The 25262-nt window shown below is 43.5% G+C and overlaps 1 protein-coding gene across 8 annotated transcripts in view; it reads left to right on the plus strand.

Annotated features, from left to right (window-relative positions):
• The first annotated feature begins 4023 nt into the window (after window positions 1–4023).
• Window positions 4024–25262, plus strand: part of CEP128 (centrosomal protein 128) — a 620584-nt gene continuing 599345 nt past the window's right edge. For 7 of the 8 annotated variants that reach the window (XR_009864818.1, XM_062181526.1, XM_062181523.1 and 4 more), the window contains exon 1: window positions 4024–4169. The gene's annotated coding sequence lies outside the window, so the exon portion shown is untranslated. Of the gene's footprint in view, window positions 4170–5923; window positions 6080–25262 lie in introns of all 8 variants that reach the window. The other variant, XM_062181524.1, reaches the window with a different exon arrangement.

Below are 25262 nucleotides of genomic sequence, written 5' to 3' on the forward strand. Positions count from 1 at the left end.
ACATCCTATGGCAGCCCTGTCTGAGTCTTTATGTTTAATGCCCAAAACCCAGAAGGAGATGACTTCTTTTTTTCTCTTCTTCCATTGCCTCCTTTCCCTTTCTACCTTTGTAGGAGACTGCTTAGCAGGTGAAAATGGAAGAGGAGGAGAGCCAAGGAGAAAAAAAGTGAATATTTGTGGATCATTTGGGTTAGTACTTCAGATACATTTTTCTGTCACTGGACAGAATTCATCTATTATCATTGCTTCACGGTAGTATGAGTTTGCAGGGTATTGATGAAGCACACTTTTTGTCACTTCTGCTTGAAATAGCATGACCGCTATCAGCAACACAGTACCTTTGTATATGGCAGTTGTCTTCCCTTCTGTACTCTCACCCTTTCTAGATGAGGTGGGTTATCACAATCATGTCAGTGCTTAGAATAGCTCCACTCCAGAGTCTCTGTAAGGATTATCCTGTCTAGGTGTTTAATGTTTGGTATGACTCAAGTGTTTCTAATGAAACTACTCTAGAAAGTAGATGTGAAATTAGTACCTTAGATCTTAAAAGTTGGACAGTTAAGTTTCACCAGTGAAATCATAGTTAAGACTCCTTGGATTTCAGTCAATGGAACTTGAGCTTCAAAAGAGAAATCATTAGAAGGCAGCAAATACATTTTTTGTTCTAAGGATCTAGACAGAAGAATGAAGTCTAAATTTTTGTGGAATTAATATTTTAAGTATCACAGTATAGATCAGCTAACACTGAGAATTTACTAGGGGCTAGGCCCTGGACTGAGTACTTCACACATTAATTTATTCTATCATCAGAACACCTCAACACATGAGGGACTATACTTAGTGTCCACATTTATAAGAGGAATGATTAAATAAGTAGCTTAGGATACTAGCTGATGGATATTACAGCTAAGGTTTGAATCCAAATGGTCTTGGTTAAAGCTGTGTATTTAACTACCTCCAGATACCTTTAGCATACGATAGAAAACAGGTGTGTACAAGAAAAACAAGTGAGAATGATAAGGGACTGAAGTCAGGAATTTGGAAGTTGTCAGGAATGAGGGATGTAGTCTCATAGACTTTGGTGAATGCATAGTCTACTCTTGGTGCTTTACTCATTATTTCTCTCTGTCTCTCTTCTGTCTTCCTCTCTCTTCCTCTCCCTCCTATCAACCCTCCTTCCTCCCTTCCCCCACTTCCTGCTTCCTTCCTTTCACCTCTCCCTCTTTCTCTCCTCTCCAAATTAGATTTTTCACGTTCTTCAGGAATATAGATGAACATAGCCATCTTACAGCAACAACCTCACAGTTTTTAACTGCAACCCAAAATAATTCAGGTAGCAAATTGGAAACTTGAGTCCCGATTTTAAACTCCCAGGTGCTAAGGAATCTGATTGGCTAAAATTGTTTCAGGTGTTCTACTTGTCTAATAAACCATGATTAGAGGAGTAGGGGCTTTCTATAATATAAGTAAAGCTGTAGGAGCTCAATGCTGTAGGTAGAGTCCTTCTCAGTTGAGGGCAATGTGGTTGAGGTGTGTGAAAAATAGCTGCCCCATCTACCTCTGTTAAAGTCTGGTGCAGTGGGAAGTGACTGGTGACACTAATCCTGAAAGATGCAGTCTGGGTGATACCACTTGTTATGCACTGAATTATATCCTCACGAATCCATTTGTTGAAACCCTTACTCATGTGCTTATATTTGGAGGGAAGGCCGTCAAGGAGGTAAATAAGGTTAAATGAAGTGATAAAACTGGAGCCCTAAATTCAGAATAACTGGAGTCTTTCTAAGAAGAGAGACAACTCTGCTTACATAGAGAAAAGGCCATTTGAGCAATGAGAGAGAGAAGTTGGATATTTGCAAGTCTAGGAGAGAGGCCTCAGGAGAACTCTAAAAGCTGATCTTGAATTTTGGATTTCCAGCTTTCAGAACTGTGAGGAATAAATTTCTGTTGCTTAAGCCACCTCTTCTGTGGTATTTTGTTATGGCCGTCCTAGTAAACTAATAGGTCACATAACTTCCATATGCACCTATTTACATGTTTGCAAAAGAAAGGTACTGCAAATGGAAATCCTTGAGGGTTTCTTAAACCGAAAATTCAGATGACACACCTTAACTGTGGTGTTAGGATCGAATGACATGCACCTGCTATATTAGCTGAAAGTGGTAGATATCAGTTAAGTGTTATATGACAATTTTATATAAAATTGATTTTGATGGCTTAAATTTATTTTGTTGAATAAGTAAAGGAAAAAGATTCTAAGACTTCTTCATTGCATTTTTTTTTCTGAAAGTCAGATCTGTTGATTGAGTTACCTTATAATAAACAGTTGCCATGAATTTAATGTTTTTAAAAATTTCTTGGTCATAATGAACTCAAATCTGATTTTGGCCTTTGGTTCTAGTTGTCTCTTCTGGTTTACGTTTGTTTAGTTAATATCACTTTAAAAATGGGGGGGTGTCTCTAGAATTGGATCAAACTCTTTCAAGATGTTTGGACCAGCAGATTATGGTTACATTAGCTTTTTTAGTCGTCATTTTTCCACAGTTGATCAAATATAATTTCCTTAGGAAGTTTATGTATCATGCTTTTCCATAGAAACCTATGCAATGTTCTATTATCCAACTTTGCAATAACTTATTTGTTGGTCTGTTTTTTTACTTGACTATGCTGAGCAACTTGTGGGCAAGCACTATGTTGTTTATTTCCTCGTTATCATTGCTTGTTCAGCGTCTAAACCAAAGTCTGAATTCTAGAAAGATCCAGCATATGATGCAGAATTAGGTGAACAATTTAATTGTTTTGAAAAAATTAAAATGTTAACAAACAGATTATTATGCTTTTGCATGCATACGGGGGAAATTTTATAGCTATTCTGAATTCTCTTAATTTCTCTCAGGTGGAGTGTATTCTTGAGTTACAATTTTGAGCAAGCAACTTGAAGACAGATGCAATATGTAGGTAGGTCTTTAGAATACTTATGTTCAGTCCATATAAGGAAATAGCCTTTACCTCTCAGTGTAACAGAAAAAAATATTTGATAGTTTTGCCGCAGCAAATTTGTGTACTGACTACTTGGGTTGTGAAAGAGAGAGGGAGGGAAGAATAGAAGGGAGGCAGAGGGAGAAGTTTGAGGGAGAGATGAAAAGGAAAAATTTTGGAAGTTCAGGTTCCTTTGTCTAAAGGGCTAAAAAAGGAGGACCAGTTGGGCAGTGGTCATTTCAGTACAGAATTGATGGAATAGGGAACCTGTGTCATGTACATGATCTAACTCTTCTTGAGGCAGACAGGGACTATTCACAGACAAGGAAAATTTGATTTTAGCGTGGAGGAGGGTAGGATCAGTGCTGTCTTACCCTCCTGCCCAGAGTGGAGGGAGGGCGCATCTATGTTGAGGTTTTTATTCCCTCTTCCTGCCTGAGACTGACACCTCTGAGGGGAAAATATTTCTACTTTGTTGTAGAAGGAGTGAGGAGAAGACGCCATAGGCTGAAGGTAGCCGCAGTAATGAGTTGACAGCCTCATACCCTACTTTTGGTTTGCCATGAATGAGTTACATGATCTTAGGCACTTACCCTTTCTAGATCTAAAATGTTTGACTAGAGAATCTTCCCTGGTCCTTTCCAGTTCTCAGAACTTGGGAGCTTTTGGAACCTCATATTCCAGGGTTTTTCATATTTCCCTGTACTCCGCTGCATAAAATTACAAGCAGGGACAAGACAGCATTCTAATTCACTTTCTGTTTGGAATCTGCCTGTTACACAGGGCACTGGCCCTTTAAAAAAAAAATAGCGCAGGGCAAGAGGGCGCGGCCCAGGACCCTGGAGTCCGCTAATCCAGCTTCTTCCGGGAAAGTCACCTGAAGGCCACGCACATGGTTTCCTGGGACGTGTAGTTTCTCTTAGGCCACTCTCTCTTGGTATCTCGTTGCCCTTTGGAGGAGATGGACTACAATTCCCAGAGGGCTAAGCGGCAGCAGCGGGGTTCCCGCACTCTCTCAGCGGCTGGGCGGCTAGTTCAAGTTGCCATAGCGGCGAGTCTGGGGAGGGTAGAGTCGGTTGCGCCGCTGTGTTTGGTCAGTTGCACCTTCTAGGTCACTGGAAGCGGCGGGAACTGGGTAGGGCCTCGGCGATGAAAGGGCGTTAAGGACCCGGAGTCAGCCCCTGTCTCAGGTACCTGCCCTCGCCGCCCCTTGGCTTCTTCTCTACCACTTCCCTGTCTTGCTGGAGACGTTTTAAGTCCGTCTTCCTGGTGTCTCCCGCGTGGGAATACCGGCGCTTCGCGGATGTCTGGGGTGGGGCCAGGGACGGGTGGCCGGGTACGGGAGGCCCCCTCGTCGGCGCAGGTGTGCATTGTCGGGTCCTGGCCAATTTTCCGGTGAATTTGGGCTGTGTGGTGCTCCCTTGGAGGGCGCTTGCCCTGCCGCCGCCACCTGTGGAGGTTTTGCTTCCTTTTGGACTCGAATTGTGGGTCCTCCAGAGCACCGTCTGGCGTTTGCTGGCCTGTCTTGGGGTACAGCTTGGTTTCTGTGTACCTGTGATGGAGTGACAAAGTTTGCTGGGCTCGGGGATCTGGTTTCAGGGACCTGCTTGTCTCCTGTGCCAGCAAGAGAGTTAGGCCAAAGCCTAGCTGTTATCAGGCACTTCAGTGGTTTCTTAAGAACACCTGCCTTTTCAAGCACAGCTGCGTGCTTCGTTGGTTTTGATGGCCCCGGTGTCAGGCCGACCTCTGATGAAAGCTGAGGATTAACTGAAGGGTCTAGCACAGGGCGAGGGCTCAGTGTTTGTTATTTGTTTTCGTTAATTATGCAGAACAGTGTTGTCCTTCGGAAATATAATGTGGGCCACACAGGTAGTTTTAAATTTGGTAGTAGCTACATTAAAAAGAAGTGAAAGGAAACTGTTTGACTCAATGTTAATCATTTATCTAGAAGAACACATCAAAACTTAACATGTAGTACATATAAAATGTATTGATATATTTTACTTTCTTTTTAAAAGAATGTTGGTAAGTCCTGGGAAACTGGTGTGCCATTTACAGCAAATGCCCATTTCAGGTGTCCAGATTTCTCCAGCTCTGTAGCCACATGGGGCGAGGGACTTCCGTATTACATAGCACGTACTGGAAGTTTCACATTGGTGTGGAGAACTTTGGTTGTGCCAGTGACTCATCTCGTGGGGTGACGGTAGCTGCTTTGTTGGAAGAGTGACGTGTGTACCACACTTGCGTCTTTTCAGCGTGTCTTTTCTGGATCACTTCGAACTGTCTTCCAAAAGTTATTTTTGTTAACTTTTCCAGAATCTTCTCTTTTTTTTCTTGAAATGGCTTGTGTATGTATTCCCAGATTTACTTTTTATGTGGAGAACTACCAATTCTCTAGATCACTGTGTGGATTCTTACAGCCAAGTCACAAAGAGTGGAAAATATTACTGTTTATAGCTCTTTTCTGTGACCAAAGATATTTTACTTCCATTTATTTATTTGCAAAGACTAAGTATGGTATGGACTGGGCAGCTTATATTTCCTATAGGAGGGTTAAACGGGCTTAGAAATACAACTGGGCCACCAGATTCAGAAGTAACATGTTGATTTCATTACCTGACTTCATTTATCAACTGGCAGATAGGGTCAGGGACAGTAATTTTGACCTACCTTGGGCTGCACTTCACACCGAGGCAGGATTTCACCAGCCCAGTGAGTGGTTAGGCATGGATAGAAGTCACCACGAAGAATATGCAGGCCAGGCTCTGAGATGTGACCTAGTCTGGTGAGGTCACATGTGTAGCTAACCCTGGGCTCATTTTTCTTGTTATGTGATGTGCACCATAGTCTGTGCACAAGGGAGGTGATCTAATTTTTCTATTTTATTGGTGAAACAACTCAAAGCTGAGGGTGTGTTTTACCCCCTTGTTTCATTTATCTGTAGGTGGTTTGGGGAAAGTGTAGGGGCGACCCAAGATCATCTACTTGACTAGGCCTTTTGCCTTGAACCTCATGAAGAGATGATAGGAGGCAGACATGTGTGCCTCAGAAGAGCACTGAGCTCAGAGGAGAGCAACACGGAGTTTTGGGGGTGTGCTTTGTAAGTATGCTTTCTCCCCAAGTTTCTGGGATAATGTTTTTTTCATATTTATAGCAGAAAAGTGTATTCAACACATAGACTTATGGGGTCAAGAGGCCCCTTTCTAATATGTAATAGAAAAATAAAGTATGGTTGTGTATGCATGTTAGAAAAATCCAGGTGAGCAAAATAGTTGTTGAGTGCCTTTTATAAACCTAACAAAAGCAACAATGATGTACTAGTTACTGTTAGACCAGTGCTTTTTTTTAAATTTATGTATTTGAAAGGCAGAGAGAAAAGGAGAGACAAGGGGCGGGAAAAGAGAGAGAGATCCTCCATCAGCTGGTTCACTCTTCAGATGCTTGAATGGCCAGGCCGAAGTCAGGAGCCAAGAGTTTCATCTAGGTCTTCCAAGTGAGTGCAAAAGCCCACGTACTTGGGCCATCTTCCACTGCTTTCCCAGGCACATTAGCAGGGAGGTGGAACGGCTGAGACTTGAACTGGTGCCCATGTGGATGCTGATGTGGGAATGCCACAACACCAGCCCCTAGACTGGTATTTGAGAACCTCTTTTGTACCGGGCACTGTGTTAGGTATCTTTTACAGGTGTTATATTTATTTCTTTCGTTATGCTTATCTTAATTTTACAGAGGAGGCTGTTGAGGCCCAAGTATATTATTTGATTTGCCTGGGATTCTGGACTTGTAAGTATATATATATATTTATATATAAATGTTTACATACATTTATATATATTTTAGTTTATTTTCATTTTATTTGAACGACAGAGAGAGAGACAGAGGGAGGGAGATCTTCCATCCGCTTGTTCACTCACTAAATATCTACAACAACAAAGCTGCAACAGCCAGGCCAGGCCAAAATCTGGAGCCCAGAACTCTACCTGGTTCTTTCTGGCTAGACTGGAAGCAGAGTAGCCTGGACCAAAACATCTTAAGGGATACGGAACCTTTATGCCATAAGTCTGCGCCCAAAAAGGTGGTCTTTATTCCTGGGTTTTTTAACTCCAATCCCAGTCTCACCCACTGTGGGGTGGGGCTTATTGCTGTTTGTTATTGGCTTGTATTGGGATTTGATTTACACTTAGCATTTTTTTTTCCAAGATATTATGGTTCTTAGTTCTTATGTTATTATTGAGGTAAGAGTTTGTAATAAAATGAGCATGTTCAACGTGAATTGTCATTAATAATCAAGCATGTAGTGTTAGAAATTTAAATTTTGCAACACATTTAAAATCTGGATGTATTTTTATTTTGTATTTTGATAGATAAAAAAGTACTCATGTGTCTGGGAAATATGTACTGGAATCTTGACATACACTGTGTTCATGATCTATGGTATACAGAATTCTTAGGATTAAAGAATTTCAGAGGTTGGGGGTCCTAATAGGATAATATGATCTAGACACATTTTGAAATAATATAGAATATAAATATAAATTTATAAAATATAAGTATAAAATAATATGCATAATATAAATATGTAAGTATATATAAATAATATAAGAATCTAGATTCGCTATTATCCATGTAATAATAATGTCACTAGGTTGATTCTAATAGGAAATGATTTCAGTATATGAGGGGACTTCAAAAAGCTGTTGGACAGATGGGATTAAAAGATAAGCTTGTTTTGGTGTAAGTAATTATTAAAATATGTGCCTTTTTTCATAATAATTTTTGATGAACTTTCTGATGACCCCTGGTACATTGTTACTATTCTGCAGTATAGTTTTCTTTCTTGTAATGATGTAGTCACCTTGTTACCTGTCAGCATGTAAAGTTCTCTGTTGTCTCTTTTACCTGATATACTGTAGCACAGTGATTAGATACGTTTAATATATTCTTTATCAGTGCATTTGTGTCTCTCTCTTCTTAATTTACTTTTAAAGATTTTTTTTTTAAAGGCAGAGTTACAGAGAGAAAGGGAGACACAGAGAGAGAGATCTTCTATCTGTTGGTTTACTCTCCGAATGTCCCCAGAGGCCAGAGCTGGGCCAGGCTGAAGCCAGGAGCCTCGAACTCCATCTGGGTCTTGCATGGGGGTATAGGGGCCCAAGTACTTAAGCTATCTTTCACTGCTTTCTCAGTCACATTAGTAGGGAGCTGGATCAAAAGTGGAGCAGTTAGATTTGAACTGGTACCCATATGGGGCGCTGGCATTGCAGGTGGTGGCTTAACCGCCTGTGTCACAATGCTGACACCTCTTAATTTTCTTATAAGTATAAATAATTATACAATGAAATTCTTAAACCTACTTCTACATATAAGATGTAATCATATATCTTTTGTTCCTTGGATAATATTCATAAAAGTAGAATTTCTAGGTCAAATTGTATTTATATTACTTTTTTTACTTCACTTGTATTGTCAGATTGTTCCCCAGAAAAGCTTTTTTTATTTTTTATGTTAATACCCTGTGACAAAGCAGGCCCTTGCCAACCCTGTGGTGAGACCCTTTTTTCATCTGTATGAAACAGATAAGCAAGAATATTATTTTATGATCTTAATTGGCAGTTCTTTGAAATAAACTGTTTATATGTTTTTTGGGCCATTTGTATCCTGTGAATTGCCTGTTAATCTGCCCTTTGTGCCTTTTATTACTGAACTGTTCTTTTGCTTGTGTTTTTTAGAGAGCTGATTAATCTTTTGATTCCCATATACTGCAGATATTTTTACAAGTTTTTCCTTTAGATTTTTAACCTTGTTTATAGTTAAAAATTATGAATGACTCTAAGAGGCTTATCAAGTCTATATCAGATATACATGCCTTTCTGAGATTTGTATAGCCCTTAACGTAGATCTGTATATTGCTGATACTTGGAGTGTTTGGTAGTTGAGAGTATTTATGGTTATAGTAATGTATTTAGGTATTCAAAAGTCTCCCTTGTGCACATGGTTTGCCATGAAGCAGATGCTGAATGAATAAGAGTGCATGCTTGAGAATGACTATGTTAATGGATGAGTAGATGAGTGAATTTTTTTGAAAGATTTATTTATTTATGAAAGGCAGATCTACAGAGAGGCAGAAGCAGAGAGAGAGAGAAAGAGAGAGAGAGAAATTGATTGATCCTCCATCTGCTGGTTTACTTCTCAGATGGCCACAACTGCGGGAGCTGAGCCAAGCTGAAGCCCGGAACCAGGAGCTTCTTCCGTGTCTCCCACGTGGGTGCAGGGCCATCTTCTACTGCTATCCCAGGCCATAGCAGAGAGAGAGAGAACTTGGGCCATCTTCTACTGCTATCCCAGGCCATAGCAGAGAGCTGGATCAGAAGAGGAGCAGCCGGGGACTAGAACTGGCGCCCATATAGGATGTCAGCACTGCTGGTGGTGGCTTTATGTGCTATGCCACAGCGTTGGCCCCTAGATGAGTGAATTAAAGCTAAGCCCGAGCTGAGCTCTTGTGAATGAAGAGAGGCATCATGAAAGAAGTGCATTGTGACTATTATTTTAAAGGATGAATTGACAGGCAATTTTACAGATTATATAAAGAGGAGAAAGCTTGGTGAGAGTAAAGCTTTAAAATGGTAAAAGTGTGTTTGCATATGAACAGCAGTTGGTACATTGAAACAGTACAGAGAATGGGCCCAGATGATAAGGTGCCTAGGTAATTTGGAGTTTAGAGCTTGATAGTACAGATAAACAATTAGAGAAATACTGGTGGTTGCAAATGATGATCATAAATAAAATGCTTCACTATAACTCACGTAAACCTCCTAGGCTTGATTCATTTGTTAGTAATTTTAACGAATGTATTAAAATGAATTTGCAATATTTACCTTTGTTTATTATAGGAATTATCAAATATTCACATTTATACTATTTTGCAGCTCAATCCATGTTGTTTGACAACTTAAAATAATTAATCTAGGTCATTTACCACAAGAATTTCCTCATTCAATAATTTTTAAATGTGTACTTGATATTTGTAAAGCCCTACATATACTTTGAAATTTGTTTCTGGGTTAATTAGACAAGATAATCAGGAAAATTTAATTGTAAATTAATTTAAAAGTCTGTTACATGCGAGACTCTATGCTATGTGTTGAAATGAACCATGAACAAAATAGACAGACTCTCCAATGAGATTTTAGAGTCTAGTAAGGGAGACAGGCAAGTAAACAGCCAGTTAGCAATCTGCAGGCTGTGATAAGGTCATATCCACTGTAGGAACACAGCAGAGGGTACTTGGACCAGAGCTGGGGGCAGAAGTGAAGGAGGGCTTTCTGGGGGAAATTTCCTTTGAGGTAAGTCTTGAAGGAGCAATAGAAGTTAGTCAAGGGAAAGGGAGATAAAATAATGTTTGAGGCAGCAATTCCAGCATATAAGCTTGAATGTGAGATGGGTGACATCTTTGAGAAATCAAAAAACATTCCAGGGCACAAATCATTACATTTCATGGACAAGTTTAATAACTGTCATGCTACAGTCATAGAGTTTTAAGAATGCAGAAATGCAGAGGGAGGAAAGATAGTTCTGGCTGAAAACAGATGGCTTCATTGAGATTTTCTTATTTAAGCTGTGTGTGGAAGGTTGCATAGAATTTTAAGTAGGTGGCAGTAGTTAAGCAGGAATATGCTCGGCGCCGTCCTCGTCCAGCAAGAGACAGAGACCGAACACTTTGCACGGGGTTCCTTTATTGCTCGGCAAGCAGGAGATCCAGCTTCGATCTCTTCTGGGCAGGAACTTCCCTTACACCCGCGTAGCAAGGGTTTATATGCACAATACACGTCACAAATCAGGTGATAGGCTAGAAGCGCGGGGATAGGACAATCTCGTGGCAAGGCGGGAAGGAGCGAGCTAGAGCGGGAAATCTAAGGCGGGAAGGAGCGAGCAAGAGCGGGAACTCCCTGAGATGAGGAAGAACCCGGAAGCAGGGAGTCGGCGCCATCTTAGGGGCACGGTTCCTCCGGTCTGGTTCCCTACATCTCCCTCCTTTTGTTTTTGCACAAATCACATCCCCGACGGCCCTGGCTCATGAGGGCCGGGAGAATATTTACTAGGCAGAGAGTAGAGGTGCATACCCAGCGTGCTTGTGATCCGTTAGTTACGGAACTTCAAGGGCCTGGCCACAACCCCTGATGTCTCCGTTAGGGATCAGTTTTTATTCCCTTTTGCTGGGGCAGGCTGGGAATTGAACCTGCATGCATATGCATATGCTCTCCCAGGACCCCCGGAACCCCCGGGTGGACTCCTGCTGCAGTACCTTTGGTCTCGCATACCCAGTTTTCGCTCCCCGTCAGGGATGGGTGATACAGCCCAATGAATGAGAGGGGGAACAAGACAACTCGAGGAAGGTGTGTGCCTGATGGAGGCATTGTCCATATGTGAGGCGTGAGTAGGGATGGGGGGACGAGGGTTTTAATCGCTTTGTTAGCTGTTGGTGGCGGAGCTGGTCCTGTGGGCCTCCGCCATCAGAGATATGCACGGGTGCCGTAGTGCGCCAGCACGCCCACTGTCCAGGCGTACCAACACAGGGGGCTGAGAGGTAGGGGGATGAATGGACTACCTGTGGCAAATGGTCAGGACTAGAGGACCTGCGAGTACTTTGTAACTGGGTGGCATAGTACGACTGACCGCCAGAAGTGCATTGGAAGTATGAGGAATCGCAAGAGCTGTGCATGGATTCTTGAAAGGTCAAGCAAGGACAGGAGTGGTTTTTGCTATGGGGATCAGAAACGCGGGGTTTGGGCACACATATGTAGCCGCGTGGTAGGCCGGGGATCCCCTGGAGGGGCAGATATGCAGTTTTGTCCCCACAATCAGCTGTGGCGATGTGAGTACGCTGCAGTACGGTGTTGCTGGTCCCCCCCTTGCAGTCGCAAGGGTTGCCTACGTTCTGCAGTAAAGCAGTGGGGTTGGAGTTAAAGCCCGCATAAGAGCCAGGGAGCAAAGCCGCTGCCAGTATGAAGAAGCGGAAGGGGTGCATCTCACGTCTCGTTGTTTTGTTGCAATTTGTCGTCCTGTGAGAGCGTGGTAATCTCGGTTATCTCGGGGGAGATGTCGTCCGTAGGTGATAGAGGTGTATCTTGTGGCGGCGGGGCTGTTTTTCTGACCAATCTTTCCGGTATCCAGAGAGGTTCTCTTCCAGATTCCTGTGGGAAGACACAGACCGCGCCTCGGTTCCAGCATAATACCGGATCCGGGCCGTACCACTTTCCCGTGAGGACATCTTTCCAACGGACATAGCCTCGTGAAGATGGCTCCTTTAACATGTGTCTCTCAGCGGGGGACATAGAATGATCTGTCAAATTCAAAAAGTTTATAGTAAACAGTGCAAGGGAGAGGCGCATTCGAGGGGTTTTGCCCGTGGCAATTCCCTCCTTTTGTTTTAAGAGAAAAGCCTTGAGGGTTCGATGAGCCCTTTCAATTATGGCCTGTCCCTGAGGGTTATAAGGGATTCCAGTTTTATGTTGTACCTGCATACGGGTGCAGAAATCTTGGAATGATTTACTTGTGTATGCAGGACCATTATCTGTTTTTAAAGTTTTTGGTTTGCCCCAGGCTGCCCATGCAGCAAGGCAGTGATTAATGACATGGGTGGTACGCTCACCCGTCTCCAGAGAAGCAAAAATTACTTGGGAACAGGTGTCAACTGACACATGAACATACTTTAAGGTCCCAAACTCGGATATGTGGGTGACATCCATCTGCCAGATATGTCCTGGTAGTAATCCTCGGGGATTAACCCCCACCGAAGGCACAGGGGTTAAAGTAGGGCATGCGGCACAATGGCGAACAATATCGCGAGCGGCAGCACGAGAAAGACCGAATTTGGCGGCAAGGGTTTTTGCGTTTACATGGAACTCTGAATGAAACTGGATAGCCTGCTCTTCTGGGGAAGAAAATTGGAGTATCCAAATGGGGCGTGTGGCTTGATCAGCTATAGCATTGCCTGTGGTCATGGGTCCAGGTAAGGAAGAATGAGCTCTAATATGAGTAATAAAGAAAGGAGCAGACCGATTCCAAATAGATTTTTGCAGGGTGAGGAAAACTGTCGCTACGGAGGATGAAGAATTGACTAGTCCTGCGGCCTCAAGGATAGACACAGAATTAACCACATAGCGTGAATCAGACACAATATTGACAGGTCCGGGGAAATCAGAGAAGACTTGGTTAACTATAAGAAGTTCAGTTACCTGGGGGGAGTTAGTAGCGAATTGGAATGTTTTTGGCACAGATCCTGAAACAACATATGCACCGACTCCTGTTTTAGAACCGTCGGTATACACTACTGGGGCTCCCTGTAAGGGCTTTTGGGATGTGGACTTTGGAAAAATAACTGGGTGAGACTGAACAAAGGTTAGCAAAGGATCAGAGGGTGTTCTGTTTGTAATAGTTGCGGAAGTGGAGCAGACTAAAACCGCCCAAGCATCAGTACAAGCGATTAGCACACGTACCTGTTCCATGGAATAGGGGACAACAATGGTGGATGGTTCGCGTCCAAAATGTTGGATAGCCCTCTGAATGGCTAGGAGAGTTATCTCCGCCACTGCCACGGGATAGTAACTAATAGATCTAGTAGATGACATTGAGGGATGGATCCAGAGGAGAGGCCCATCCTGCCATAGGACCGCGGTGGGCTGTTTAAGGGTGTCGAGGACCCAAAGAGTAAGGTCTCCCGCAGGGTCCCAACGTTTTAGGGCAGCTTTACTAAGGGCATCGTTGACAATTGACAGTGCTTGTTTGGCCTCAGAGGTGAAGGTTCGGGGGGAAGCAAGATCCGGGTCTCCTTTAAGTATATTAAAGAGGGGCTGCAATGCAGCATTAGGAATGTTAAGGTAGTGCCTAATCCAATTGATATCCCCTAAAAGTTTTTGTAAGTCATTTAGAGTGGAGATAGCATTGATTTTTATTTGAATTTTTTGAGGTCTAATTTGAGTAGGGGCGACTATAGCCCCAAGATAAGAAACTACAGACGACAATTGCACCTTATTAGGTGCAATATGCAGCCCTGCCCCTTCCAGCACTTGTTGGAGTGTACTGTATAAGGCCAGGAGCCTCTCTGCTGTGGGGGCTGCACACAGTAGGTCGTCCATATAATGTAGGCACCTGCAGTCGGAATATCGGTCTCTAAGAGGTTTTAGTACTTGGGCTACATAGACTTGACACATGGTGGGGCTATTAGTCATACCCTGAGGCAAGACTGTCCACTCCCAACGCTTGTCCGGTTGTTCCTGGTTCTGGGTGGGGACAGTAAAAGCAAAACGTGGGGTATCCTTTTTGTCCAATGGAATGGAAAAGAAACAATCCTTAAGATCTATTACAATAACAGGCCATTGGTTGGGAAGTGCCGAAAGCAGAGGAAGACCACGTTGCACAGGGCCCATAGGCTGCATCTGTGCGTTGACTGCCCTAAGATCATGTAAGAGTCTCCATTGACCTAATTTTTTGCGGATGGCAAAAATAGGCGTATTCCATGGAGAGGTGGATGGGATCAAATGACCAGCGTTGACCTGCTCCAAGACCAGAGTGTTGACTGCCTCCAGTTTCTCCTGAGATAGGGGCCACTGTGGAACCCAGACGGGTACGTCCGTTAGCCACGAGATGGGTAAAGGCTCCACTGGTTTAGGAGGCGAAACAGTGACCCCTAGGAAAAACCCAGGCCAACTTTACTTGGTCTTTGTTTTGGTTCAATGGGGGAAGGGTGGCCCTGGAGCTGGACACCGAGTCCCTTGCCTGGGACGTAACCCATATTTTGTAGCATAGATCGTACTGCAGGGGAAGTGGTGACCAAAGCAACATCCATTTCTGCCAGGACGTCTCTCCCCCAAAGGGAAATGGGTAGAGGTAAAATGAATGGAGAAAACTGTCCTCTATGACCCTCGCTATCCTGCCATGACAACAAGGCTGCACTGATTTTTGGGAAATGAGCAAAACCAAGTCCTTGCAAGGTTTGTTCCGCCACATTTGTAGGCCATGTACTAGGCCAGTCCTTTGTTGCTATAATGGATTTGTCGGCTCCTGTGTCTAAAAGTCCCTTAATGTCCTTGCCATTAATCTGCAACACTAAAGTGGGACGTTCATTTAAAAGCATATGTAAGCCGGTAAAATTAATGCCAGAGGACCCAAAGTTACCAGCGCCGCGAACGTGGTTTTTAGCTGGGATTAAAGAGTGAAGACTGGGCAGTAATAACATTTGTGCGATACGGTCTCCAGGATTGATTACTAAAGGTCCCTGAGGGGCCTGAACCATGATCTTTACTTTACCAGTGAAATCAGAGTCAACTACCCCGGGGATCACAGCTAGCCCTCGGAGGGCGGCGGAGGACCGACCCAACACTAATCCAACCGAATCCGGGGGCAGAGGACCGGAGCAGTCGCTCTCCACTAATTGTACCCCCATCTCCGGAGTTAAGAGGAGAGGGGAGGTGGCGCGGAGGTCCAGGCCTGCGGACCCGTGAGTGGCACGGGCTGAGGGTGCACTGGGTGTAGCGCAGACACGGGAGGTGGAACCTGAGAGTAGATTTGATTTTGGGGGCTCCTCGCTGGGTTGGGGAGCCCCCTCTGGCCGTTTTTTGGCCCCTGGGCGCTACCTGTAAGTGGGTTGCCATCGATATCGAAAGCAGAACGGCATACCTCTGCCCTATGAGGGCCCTTGCGGCAACGGCGACAAGGCTCTATGCCTGAAGGCTGTGCCGTGGAATACCCATGGCTGAGATTGGGGCAATCGCGTTTTCTGTGACCCGGTTGATGACATTGGAAGCAAAGTCCTGAAGATATGGGGGGTCGGGTCGATTTAGATTTTGGACTGTTTTCTTTGACTTTTGCCAGCATCGCAGCTAGGCCCGCATTAGTAAGTGGCCCACCGGTATCTCTGCAGTATTTTAACCAGGAGTCCAGAGATTTATGTCTATATTGTCGAAGAATGTTTTTGCACTCTTTATTAGCCTGCTCAAAAATAATTTGTTTGACCAGTGGCTGAACGTCAACCTCGGAAGGGAAAATACGCGACGCAGCCTCAAGTATGCGAGCGACAAAATCAGCGAAGGGTTCGGCCATGCCCTGAACGATCTTGGTGAGGTGGCTAGCTGAGTCACTTGGATTGGACGCCTGCCTCCACGCACGTTGGGCACAGTTGGAAATTTGCCTGTATACTTGTCTAGGGAATTGGGTCTGGTCAGCCTGATAAGGTCCACGCCCTAAAAGCATATCAGCATTCCACGTAGGGTGGCCGTCCTCAGCATTTTCATCTGCCTGGTCATGACAGCACTCTGTATTCATAGATTGCCACAAAAGAAAGCCGCCTGGACTTAAACAGGCCCGAGCCAATTGGGTCCAGTCGCTAGGTGTTAAAATGGACTGGCCGACTGATTCAAGGAGTGACAATGTGAATGGGGCTGTGGGTCCATAGTCATGGACCGCAGCCTTAAGTTGTTTTAATACTGTCATGTCCAATGGTTCGTGCCGGGCCTCTCGCGTGCCCAAAGCCAAAACAGGGTAAGCCTGAGCGGGGGCAGCGGGAGCGCCAGTTCGCAACTGTTTCCAGGCTTGTTGATGAAACTGTCTGCCTGAAAAAGGTGGCACATTTGGGACGTTTAATGGCCATGGCGGCACGGGTGTTAGATGGGGCTGAGGCACGCCTACATGACCGCCAGTAGGAGGCGCTGCGTCTTTAATCTGATGGGCGGGCACGACATCGATAGGAGGAGCCGTAGGCACTAGAGGGCGTAAACAGGCATCTTTTAACTTTTGCCGCAGCTGCGCATACGTAGGAGGCGGGGATTTAGGATCGCCGTCCCCTTCCCCCTCAGACTCAGAGGAGGCGGAGCCACATTCGGAGCCTGAGGCCAGTGAGGAAGTCTGGCATCCCGTGTCCTTAAATTGTATGAGGTCCCGGGCGCCGTCCGAGCTCTGAGAACGAACTTCCTCGAGAGCCTCGCGAACCGCCGTAAGAGTCGGGCGGTCCGCTCCCACCGACCTCTCCTCTTGGAGGCACGCCCGCAGTAGTTCCCATAAGGGGAGAACAACGGGGTCGATATCGGGTTCCTGGGGATCGTTAACTGTGCGCCGGAGATCCTTTCCTAATTTCTCCCAAGACTCAAGAGTTATTTGGCCCTCGTGGGTGAGCCACGGCGCAAAGAAATCAACACTTCCAAGGAACCTGACAAGTGTGGTCTTAGAAACCTTAATCCCTTTGCTACGCAATAATGCTTTTAACGGATTAAGCAACATTGAATGGCTAGATGAATTTCCCATTTTCAGTTTAAAGCGGGAAGACACGTCCGCTATCTTATTTTCAGTTTAAAGCGGGGAAACACGTCCGCTATCTTAGGGTGCGTCCACCCTCCAACCACGAGATATACCTCACTCGCGGGGCCCAGACGGTAAGACTGACCTCGCTTACCTTCTACTTACCGGGCAACGTAGAGGAAGCTCCCCGTACGGGCCACCAGCTGCTCGGCGCCGTCCTCGTCCAGCAAGAGACAGAGACCGAACACTTTGCACGGGGTTCCTTTATTGCTCGGCAAGCAGGAGATCCAGCTTCGATCTCTTCTGGGCAGGAACTTCCCTTACACCCGCGTAGCAAGGGTTTATATGCACAATACACGTCACAAATCAGGTGATAGGCTAGAAGCGCGGGGATAGGACAATCTCGTGGCAAGGCGGGAAGGAGCGAGCTAGAGCGGGAAATCTAAGGCGGGAAGGAGCGAGCAAGAGCGGGAACTCCCTGAGATGAGGAAGAACCCGGAAGCAGGGAGTCGGCGCCATCTTAGGGGCACGGTTCCTCCGGTCTGGTTCCCTACAGGAATAGGCATTTGGACATCAGTGAGGAGTAGGAGTTATAGGAGAATAGCTTGTTAGCAACAGAATGTGTGTTTTAAGTTTTCTCTGGTCTTTTGTTGAGGTGAAGGATGACTGGTGACCTGGGATCTCAGATTAATTTGAGAGCCTCAACACAGTCATGTGAGCAGCAGAATGTGAGTGAAGGTTGGAATGGATAGGAGAAGATTCAAGTGGGTAGGCATTTTGGTGGCTTAGAATGAATTAGGAGACGGCATGAATTTTGGGTGGTTAGGAACTTGGGGTGTGGAGAATGATTCAAGACTCAGAACTGCCTCTTGGTAGTTGTGTAATCTTGGGTATCTTTTCTCATGTACATATTATTTTCTGTGTACAACATGATTTTTGAAAGCTTTTATAGTTGGGGTTCTTAACTGAGTTCTACTTCATGTATCCCAGTAATGAAGTTTTTAAATATAATTGATTTTGTGTTTTATTGAACTGCATTACTTTGGATTCCTTTATAATTCCTTGCATTAAAAAGTTTAGGGCCAGTGCTGTGGCACAGCAGGTTAAAACCCTGGCCTGAAGCGCCGGCATCCTATATGGGCGCCGGTTCTAGTTCCGGATGCTCTTCTTCGGATCCAGCTACCTGCTATGGCTTGGGATAGCAGTAGAAGATGGCCCAAGTCCTTGGGCCCCTACACCCACGTGAGAGACCCAGAAGAAACTCCCGGCTCCTGGCTTCGGATCGGCGCAGCTCCGGCTGTTGTGGGCATCTGGAGAGTGAACCAGTGGATGGAAGACCTCTCTCTCTGTCTCAACCTCTCTCTGTAACTCTGTATTTCAAATAAATAAAATAAATCTTAAAAAAAATTAGTTTGTATATTTAAAACAGTTGTGGGGAGAGGGTAATGGTACAGTCAAGGATATGACCTTAATTATAAAATTCCGAAGTGTTATATTTGGGAAGAAAACATACACATTCTTCTATTTACCCACTTTTACATTTTATAATAAACAGAATGTTTCAATAGTCATATCAATAACTACAGTAAGAATATATTCCAGTTCTTAATTCTAGAAGCATTCAGGAAAAGAGGCAAAGATAGAATGTCAAGGAGGAATGAGGGAATAAAGTGATACAGGGATGGAGAAGAATGGGAGAAAAAGAGAAACAAAAATATATATATGCCAAAAACAAATTGCCATTTTTAAAATTTAAACTTTTAAAATTTGTTTTAATTTATATAAAAGGCAAAGAGATAGAGAGACAGACAGCTTGATTCTCTATTTGCTGGTTCACTACCCAGTTACCAGCAATTGCTGGTGCAGGGTCAGGCTGAAGTCAAGCACCCAGAACTTAGTCCAGGTCTCCTGTGTGAATGGGTGATACCCACGTACTTAGCCATCACTGGCTGCCTCCTAGGGTGTGGTTAAACAATAAGCTGGTTTTGGAAGTGGTTTTGGTGCTTGAGCTCAGTGAGCATCCCAGGTGGTGTCTTGCTTTTTTTTTTTTTTTTTTTTACTGTAACGTAAATTTATTTATTTTTTTATTAAACTTTTATTTAATAAGTATAAATTTCCAAAGTACAGCTTATGGGTTACAATGGCTTCCCCCTCCCAAAACTTCCCTCCCACCCACAACCCTCCCCTTTCTCGCTCCCTCTCCCCTTCCAATCACATCATGATTCATTTTCAATTCTCTTTATATACAGAAGATCACTTTAGTATATATTAGGTAATGATTTCAACAGTTTGCCCCCATATAGCAACACAAAGTGAAAAAAAATACTGTTGGAGTACTAGTTATAGCATTAAATAAGAGTGTACAGCACATTAAAGACAGAGATCCTACATAATATTTTTTTAAAAAAATTAATTTTCTATGCCATTTCCAATTTAACACCAGGTTTTTTTTTTTTTCATTTCCAATTATCTTTATATACAGAAGATCGATTCAGTATATAATTAGCAAAGATCTCATCAGCTTGTACCCACGCAGAAGATTATTTTATTCATTTGAAAGGCAGAGTTAACATAGAGGGAAAGACACACAGAGAGATCTTCCACCCTCTGGTTTACTCCCCAAATGGCCTTAATAGTCAGGGATGGGTCAGGCTGAAGCCAGGAGCCAGGAGCTTCATCTGAGTCACCCACATGGGTAGCAGGGGCCCAGGTGCACTGGCAGTGAGTTGGATTAGAAATGGAGCAGCAGCCGGCGCCGTGGCTCAACAGGCTAATCCTCCACCTTGCGGTGCCGGCACACTGGGTTCTAGTCCCGGTCGGGGCACTGGATTCTGTCCCGGTTGCCCCTCTTCCAGGCCAGCTCTCTGCTGTGGCCAGGGAGTGCAGTGGAGGATGGCCCAAGTCCTTGGGCCCTGCACCCCATGGGAGACCAGGAGAAGCACCTGGCTCCTGCCTTCAGATCAGCGCGATGCACAGGCCGCAGCGCGCCGGCTGCGGTGGCCATTGGAGGGTGAACCAATGGCAAAGGAAGACCTTTCTGTCTCTCTCACTGTCCACTCTGCCTGTAAAAACAAAACAAAACAAAACAAAAAACAAACAAACAAACAAAAAAAACAAACAGCCAGGACTTGAAACAGTGCCCACATAAGATGCCAGTGTTGCAGGCTGATGCTTTACCTGCTATACCACGACACTCCCCCCCACCAATGGTGTCTTTTTTTTTTTTTAGATTTATTTATTTATCCGTTTGAAAGGCAGAGTTACGGAGCTTCTTCTGGGTCTCCCACATAGGTGTAGGGGCTCAAGCACTTGGGTCATCTTCTGCTGCTTCCCCAGACCATAGCGGAGAGCTGTATTGGAAATGGAGCAGCTGGGACTAGAACCAGTGCCCACAAGGGATGCCTGCAATGTGGGCGGCAGCTTTGCCCACTACACCACAGCACTGGCCTCAACAATGGTGTCTTAATTGCTGTACCAAATGCCTGCCACCAGAACACCATTTTTTTTTTTTTTAACTTTAAGGTCTTAGGATATGATTTTTGAAAAAAATAGGGACATTTTTCTGCCTGAAAGATGTTGTATTTATTCTTAGTAAGAAAAAGTATTATTTTAAAGACCTTTAAAATAACTATAGGAAATCATATTTATAGCAGATTTATGTATTTAATATATTATAGTCATTTTATAAACCTTCAGTTCTAAGTCAATAAGTACATAAAGGATTTGTATTCCTTAAATGCATTTCTGGATACTGGCTATGAGGGGTGGATCATGAGAGAGATGGGAGGGAAGAACAAAGGAAACATTTCAGTGATTGGGCAGTGTACTCAGAATTTGTTCTTTAGTGTTTCAAATGCAGTGAGGAAAGTACACTGGTTCATAGATACAGGATTTTTATTTATTTATTTGAAAGAGTTACGGAAAGAGAGGGAGAAATAGAGAGAAATTCTTGCATCGCTGGTTCACCCCTGAGATGACTGCAGTACTTGAGGCTGGGCTAGACTGAAGACAGGAGCCAGGAGCTTCTTCAGGTCTCCCACATGAATAACAAGGGCCTAAGCACTTAGGCCATTTTTCACCACTTTCCCAGACCATTAGCAGAGAGCTGGATCAGAGGTGAAGCAGATGGGGCATGAACCAGCACCCTTATGGGATGCTGCCATCGCAGGCTGCAGCTTTAGCCGCTACACCATGACACTAGTCCCAGATACAAGATTGGAGTCCTAGCTTTGTTACTGCAATTTTTAAACAAATATTCAGCAAATTATTTGACAAATAATTTATTCAAATTTTAATTTTCCTTTAGTAGCAAAACTGAAGTTGTGATTATGTCAAACTTACAGGGTTGAAATAAAGACCATATGAAAAACATGATAGTGGAAATGCTTTGTAAGTTGTAAAGTAGGTGGCAAATTTAAGGGATCAATGGCAATACAAAATACTTCCCTGTCTTAAAATGGTCAGTGTTTCATTTACTAGGGAACTCAAGAAGAGTTCCTGATTTCTTCATAAAGTAGGAGGAAGAAAACAACTATGCTTTATGATATAGTTAAGAAATAGCTTTTTTCTTAGAAGAACTGAAATTATTATGGGAACAAATAAATAGCTTCAACTGCCGTTTATGATTGCTTTGATTTTTTTCCCCCCAAACTGCTAGCCTCTTATTCATACTACTGCTTATGTTTATTTTCTGCATCCTAACTTGTATTTGTCCTTTTTTTCTTCTACCGTTAGAAGACCGTCACATGTCTGCATTCTAAAACTATTTACTCAAGGAGAGTAGGATTGAGAGGAAATTTCAGCAAATTATCTTTTGAACCAAATAAAATTATTTGTTAAGAAATCATGGACAAATGTAACAGCTCTTAGTTTTATTTATTTTTAAGATTTTTATTTATTTTGTTCAAGAGGCTAAGAGAGAGAAAGATTGACAGAGAGAAAGCTCCCATATGCTAGCTCACTCCTCATATGTGTACAATGCCCAGGCTGACGCTGGAAGCCAGGAACTCAGTGTGTGGGTAGCAGGGACCCAGCTGTACTTGGGCTGTCACTCACTGTCTTCCCGTGTCTGCACCAGCAGAGAGCTGGAATTGAGAATAGAGCAGGCAGTCTTACTGTCATGGCTAGACTCATTCACTTGTTTGAGGCCAGCTGGTATATCTGCTCATCTAAGCTGGAAGACACTAGGGCATCCATGTATCCCGCACCTTTCACAGGCTGGCATCTGCACGTCTTCACACCCAGGAAGAGTTGGAGCAGAGCAAGATGGAAAAGATGCTAAGAGTTGCAGGAGAAAAAGTTCAGTGCATAATTCTATTTCAGGCCTGTATTTGTGCTGTGCCAACTAAAAATCTCATGGGGGAGCAAGTCAGATAGCTGAGTCCAGAGTCAAGGGCCTGGGGGGATAACTCTACTGGTAGGAGGGAAGTGCAAGTAGGGAGGGATGAAGAATTTGGGACAAATTATGCAGTGTACTGTATGTGTTTTTCTGAATTTAGTTTCTGATAAACACAATAATGGGTCAACTTCATAGTTTGCCTGAAGTCATCCCATTTACTCAGTAGTAGTATTTTTTCCTTTTTTTTTTTTTTTTAAGTCTCTAGGCTTGTTTAGTACAGAAACTCTTATCAGAGATCCGTCTTAATATTCTGTCTTACCCAGTCTTTCTTCTTATTTACATAGGGGAGTACCTATTGTGGGCATTTATTCCTGGTTAATTCTCCCCAGTTGAGCTGCTCATTTTCAACTGGACAGTGAGGCTGGTAAACTTTCTTTGACTTTATATAAAATAGAGTCGCAATTCAGCTACTAAGTGGGGCCAGTCTGAAGTTGAGTGACACTGTGTGGAATGGGCCAGTGGGGATTAGGGCAAACAGGATTGTGCATGCCTTATTTATATACATGTTGCCATGGGAAAATGCAGCTCCAATATTGCTAGATTTTTCAATTTTTCCAAGAGAAACTGTAAATTAGAATTTTAAAGTGAAGTTTCCCTGTTTTTAAATAAAATTTTAAAATAATGTATTGTTATTTTAAAATACATGTTGGCTCAGTTCTACAGTCCTCTAGTTTTCATTGTCTAATTTAAACATAATGGTATCATCCATTTTGAGAACTTTTGTAAATATCTTGAAAGTTGGGGGTCCAACTGCGTCTTTGTCTATGCTGATCTCTTGTTTAGTCTGGAGCAGATTGGACAGTTGGAAGAAGTTGCGTGCAAGGGTTGGCAATTGTGTTGCAGCTGGTTGAGTCACCACTTAGCACTTCTGTATCCCATGTCGGGGTACCGGTTTGAATCCTGGCTACTCTGAGCTTCCTGTTTAGCTTCCTTGTGCAACTGGGAGGCACCAGAGGCACGAGTATATGGTTCCTGCTGCCCATGTGGGAGACCCAAGTGGAATTCTTGACTCCTGGCTTTACCCTTGCCCAGTCCTAGCTGTTGTGGGCATTTAGGGAGTGAATCAGCAGATGGAAGATCTCTTCCTCCATCTTTCCCTCTTTCTGTAACTCTGCCTTTCAAATAAAATAAATAAATTTTTTTTGAAGAGGTTATCTGTCCTTCAGAGGGCTTAATTCTTGTTTACTGTTTGGGGAACATTGTATATATTTATTTTTTTATCAGCAAATCCAAGGGTGTAATTCCAGCAGTCAAAACAAGACTTAAATTCATCTTAGGGGTTTATTAGTTGCCGTTTTTCTGTAACTTTTCTTTCTCTTTTGCTTTGAGCTTTTCTTTCTTTTTTGAAATCTTGACCTGTTTTAATTTTGTGAACTGCCTCATTTATTTTGGGAGTGTTGTGGTTGTGTGAGTCCAAAATATCTTTGTCATTCTGCTGTGGGACAGGGAGGGGGCTATTAAGTAACTTTATTTCCTTTTGATACTGTACAGATTGTTGACATTGTAATCATCTGAGCAACCACTAGTTTTGGTTTTGCCATGTGTGAATAAGCAGTTATTTTATATGCTGCACGGCCTTTCCTAGCAAACGTGACAGCACACCTCCGGCTTTGTGGGCTCAAGTCCATGTGATTCTGTCTTGATGAGAAGGGAGCAAAAATAGAGCCTGGGGATTGAGACTGCCAGGCTTCTTCCATGGGATAGCTCTCTTTCTCTCTCTTTCTCTTTCCCCCTCCCCTACTCCCTCTGTCTCTTTGTTTCTGTCTCTCTCTCTCTCTCTGTGTATGTATGGCTCTGTGAAAGAAGTATTCTATTTCTTCCTAGCTGTATGAGTTTGGGCAAGTTAATTTTCTGAAGTTCGGTTTCCTTACCTGTAAAATGGATTATGGCAGTATTTACTTTGTAAGGCTGTTGTTGGGAGTTAATATGTGTAAAGTGTTTACAGCAGGATTTGACATTGAGTGAGGGCCATATAAATGTTGGTGATCACTGTTATTGCTTATTTTGGCTTCTACATGATGACCACCATCACCACTGCCACCATTATTGTTATATCTTTTTTTTTTTTAAATGTGTTTATTTCGCTCAAGCTAGTTCATGAGTTCTCTGTTTTATTGGGATTCAGAGCCTTGATTAAAATAGTAAATACTCTGTTCTTACTAGCTCATTGTAGTTTTAAAGAAGAGTACTTTTTCTCATGGTCATGAAATTGGAAGTAACCCCCTAAAATCTATACAAAAATGTGGCTCTTTAGAGTTCCCCAGAAGTGCTATCTGGGGTGCCACACATGCTACTGGAATTTGGGGTGCCATATGATATCACTATATGCTCATTAATCCCCAATATTAATAAGCCCAAGAGGGTTCTTGCCTAATATTTAGAGAAGAATTCTAAGTACCAGCATAGATAAACAAGGCAGCATGGTACATTTTAGGCTTTTATTTAGTGCGAAAGGTGCATAGGAAAGTGAGGGCTTTAGTTCAAAGAGAGGGGAAAATCTGGAGACTAGGGTAGTGTCCATACCAAGCAGAGAGCAGGGCAAAAGCCACGTGCAGCAAGCGCCTTGAGCTGCTATCCACCTCTTATCTCGGGCAGC

This window comes from Lepus europaeus, chromosome 22, assembly GCF_033115175.1.
Source record: "Lepus europaeus isolate LE1 chromosome 22, mLepTim1.pri, whole genome shotgun sequence".
NCBI lineage: Eukaryota > Metazoa > Chordata > Mammalia > Lagomorpha > Leporidae > Lepus > Lepus europaeus.